Here is a 4,241-nt window from a genome sequence, read left to right on the forward strand (position 1 = left end):
CAAGCTTCTGTAAGGCCAGCCCTGCTACCTTCTAGAAGATACATTATAGTTATACTTACTGATTCATGTGTAGGGTGGTTGTGAGAAAGTTCACAATATTTACTGTCAAGTCTCATTCAATAGAGAAATTATGACTGGAAGTAGTACTTTTGGGAAATGGTTTTTGTCAGGCTGAATTATTTGTTCTACAACATCTTATGCTAAACCTGAAAGTAGTAGACAAGTATTCAAAATAAATCTGAGTGGGGTGCCTGTATGGCTCAGTTGGTTGAGCCTCTGACTCTTGATTTTGGCTCAGGTCGTGATCCCACCAGGTTTGTGGGATCGAGCCACACTCAGCGTGGAGCCTGCTTGGAATTCTCCCTCTCTTTGCCCCTCTCCCCCACTTGCACTCTCTCTCTCTCAAAAACAAACAACAAAACAAAACAAATCCAAAAAAAAAAAAATCCCCCAAAACCAAAATGAACTTGAGTACTTTTTCTTTTATCAATATTCATAACATTACTTCCAGTGGACATTTAACAGCATTTAACTTTTTACCAGAAATAAAAGAAATACAGATTTACTTGTATAATTTTAAAAATTAAATATATGTTACTAGATATTAAAGACGAGAGTGATTGGCTTAGATTAGGGACATATTTGTTCATCATAAGTGGTTGTCCAGAGCTTGGACTTTGAATTCTATTTCACACGTTTCTTGAAAATATGAATAATCAGGGGCACCTGGGTGGCTCAGTCGGTTAAGCATCCGACTTTGGCTCAGGTCACGATCTCGCGGTTTGTGAGTTTGAGCCCCACCTTGGGCTCTGTGCTGACAGCTCAGAACTGCTTCGAATTCTCCGTGTCTCTCTCTCTCTGTCCATCCACTGCTCATACGTGCGTGCACAGGCTCACCGCCTTCTCTTTCTCATAAATAAATAAACATTTAAAAAATATGAAGACTCAAACTGCATTGTTTTCTTTTTTTTTTCAATATATGAAATTTATTGTCAAATTGGTTTCCATACAACACCCAGTGCTCATCCCAAAAGGTGCCCTCCTAAATACCCATCACCCACCCTCCCCTCTCTCCCACCCCCCAAAACTGCATTGTTTTCAAAACACATTCTAAAAGCATAGATGTGCCTTGTTTGGGTAAATAAACATTGTTAGTAAGAAACAAATAATTCGTCTGGTAATTTTGCCTAAACTTCTGTTAATTGACCGCCATTCCAAAATTTATTAGAGAAACTTTGACACAAAAAAATTAGTTTTAAACCATGAAGTACTATGGGGCGCCTGGGTGGCTCAGTGGGTTAAGCGTCCGACTTCCACTCAGGTCATGATCTCACGTTTTGTGGGTTTGAGCCCCGCGTCGGGCTCTGTGCTGACAGCTCAGAGCCTGCAGGCTTTTCAGATTCTGTGTCTCCCTGTCTCTCTACCCCTTCCCGACTTGTGCTCTATCTCTCTCTCTCTCTCAAAAATAAGTAAAACATTAAAAAAAATTTACAAAGTGAGTTATAAAATAGCATGTGACCCGACTGTGATCCAATTTTGTGAGAAGTACACACACACACATATAATGGTACAGGAAAAGATCTGGAAGCAGTCCGGGTACCAAGGTGCTAACAAGGTGGGGGTGGGGGTGGTGAACGTTTATGAGTTTCCCATTGTTGTTGTAACAAATTACCACAAAGCTAGTGCCTAAACAAACACAAATTTCTTCTTTTACAGTTTTGGAGGTCAGATGTATAAAGAGGTTTATGAGACTAAAACCAAGGTGTCTGCAGGGCTGGTTCCTTTTGGAAGCTCTAGGAATGAGTCCATTGCTTACATCTTTCTGTTTCTTGAGGCTGCTTGCATTCCTTGGTTCTGGCTGCATCACTCCAATATATGCTCTTATTATCACGTCACCTTCTCTGTCCTCTGACCCTCCTGCTTCCCTTTTATAAGGACACTCGTGGTTACATTGGGCCCACTTGGATAATCCAGGACAATCTGCCCATCTCAAGATCCTTAATTTAGTCACATCTGCAAAGTCTCTTTTACCATAACATGCACAGTTTCCGGGGATTAGGTCATGGACATCTTTGAGGGGGCAATTATTCTGTCTACCACAGAATGTGATGTTTTTATTTTTAATTTTTGTTTATATATTTTGTATTTTTTTAAGTTTATTTATTCTGAGAGAGAGAGAGAAAGAGAGCATTCACATGAATTCCTGTGGGGTGGGGGGCACAGAGAGAGAGACAGAGAGAGAGAGAGAGAGAAAATCCCAAGCAGGCTCCATACCATCAGCAAAGAACCCGACACTGGGCTCGTGTCATGAACCATGAGATCAGGCGCCCCTATATATTTTTGTATTTTTATATAATGTGGATGTATTACTTAAAATATATTAGTTAAAAGTTGAAAAATGTGGGGCGCCTGGGTGGCTCAGTCAGTCTGACCCTTGGTTTCAGCTCAGGTCATGATCTCACAATTCACGAGATCAAGTCACGCAAATGGCTCTGTGCTGATGGCACAGAGCCTGCTTGGGATTCTCTCTCTCTCTGCCCTCCCCCGCCCCCGCTTGTGTTCTCTCTGTCTCTGTCTGTCTCTCTCTCTCTCTCTCTCTCAAAATAAACTAAAAAAAAAGTAGAAAAATGTTATAGTTTGATATCAAATGACACGAAATGTGGTTATTTGTAAACTTTTATCTGGCTCCATGTGAAGTTTGAGCTTCACATTCCGTTATCTTCTTACTTTGTATTTATACTAAGTCGGAAAATTCAAATTCACAATTATACATCACCAGAAATGGCAGTAAGTGTTTGGTAACTGACCCACAAGTTTGGATCAGAGACTTGTGTATGTTGGATTGAGCAAGAATCCATAATTTGAGAAGTAATTTCTTCCATTGAGTGTTGCCTCCAGATGCTAAGTGGATGAAGAATCAAACTCAAATTCTGCCAGGATGAATGTTTCACCTTAGGAGAGTGGGTCTCACTAGGGGCCGTACCACACAAGGGTCTACTTTGAAAACACGTGGGGCTCCTTTGGTTGTTGCAGTGACGGACACGAATCCCCTGGCTGGGATCTTCTGTTGGTTAGTTGGACAGAAGCCAAGAATGTCATATGTCATTCAGTGCATGTGACTTTCTTACAAGGATGAATTTTCCTACATCTTACATAATTTTCAAATGTCCCCCTAGACATTCGTGTATATGAAAAACTTATTTGTCATTATCTGAACCTAAACCTGATCTCATTTTACATGTAAACTCAACATACTTTTTTCTCTTTCTGAAATGTGTTTTTAAAAATATGGAAGGCTTTTACAAACCTGCATGTCATTCTAGTGCAGGGGCCATGCCTGTCTTCTCAAGTTTAGTATATTGCTGCTGAAGTGAGCATAACTCGAAGTATTTTTTGCATGGTTTTATACCCTGGAATTTTCCAGGAATGGAACTACTGTGTAAATTGAAAGGAGTGTCTGTTGTTTTGTTTGGAGCTTTACCAAGAATGGCTTAATGTTTTAGAAAATCACGCCAGTCACATCAATGCCATTTATGGGCTGTGCTAGGTACCTTACATTTTCCCTTCCAGATTAACTCCACCCTCTCTACCTGCTCTGTGCCGTAGGAAGGGACCGTGTCAATAGGTTTCCTTGCCCTCCAGCTTCTGGGTAGGTTCACTCAATGGAAAGCACGGGCAGGAAATCTGGAAGGTGAAAGGAGAGTGAGGTGTGCCTCTTGTAATGACCATCAGAAAGTGAGTGTCATCTGATCCATGGAAACATAAAATTGGATGTGACAGCAGTATTCCATTAGAAAATGGTAGCGCTAGGGGCGCCTGGGTGGCTCAGTCAGTTATGTGTCCGACTTGGGCTCAGGTCATGATCGCTCGGTTTGTGAGTTCGAGCCCCACATCAGGCTCTGTGCTGAGGGCTCAGAGCCCGGAGCCTGCTTTGGGTTCTGTGTCTCCCTCTCTCTCTCTCTGCCCCTCTCCCACTTGCACTCTGTCTCTTTCTCAAAAATAAACATTAAAAAAAATAAAAATAAAGAAAATGGTAGCGCTATATAAACACAATTGAGTCCAAGCTGGTCAGGAGGCACAAGCAAACTGCAGGAAGAAGTGTTTTAAACTCTCATGGCACTTGCTCCTACTGATTTACTTCTCCCTTAACCCACATTTAGGACTTCCCAGAGAGTTCTCTATGACTGGTTATCAGGTAAAGCACAGGCCCGGTTTACACACATTTGCTGGCACCAGCTGAA

General features: G+C 41.6%; 1 pseudogene; it reads right to left on the minus strand.

Moving 5' to 3' along the window:
* Positions 1-3,282: 3,282 nt before the first annotated feature.
* Positions 3,283-3,377, minus strand: LOC131503314 (U6 spliceosomal RNA; annotated as a pseudogene).
* Positions 3,378-4,241: the final 864 nt, after the last annotated feature.

The sequence above is a fragment of the Neofelis nebulosa genome, chromosome X, assembly GCF_028018385.1.
Source record: "Neofelis nebulosa isolate mNeoNeb1 chromosome X, mNeoNeb1.pri, whole genome shotgun sequence".
Taxonomy (NCBI): Eukaryota; Metazoa; Chordata; class Mammalia; order Carnivora; family Felidae; genus Neofelis; species Neofelis nebulosa.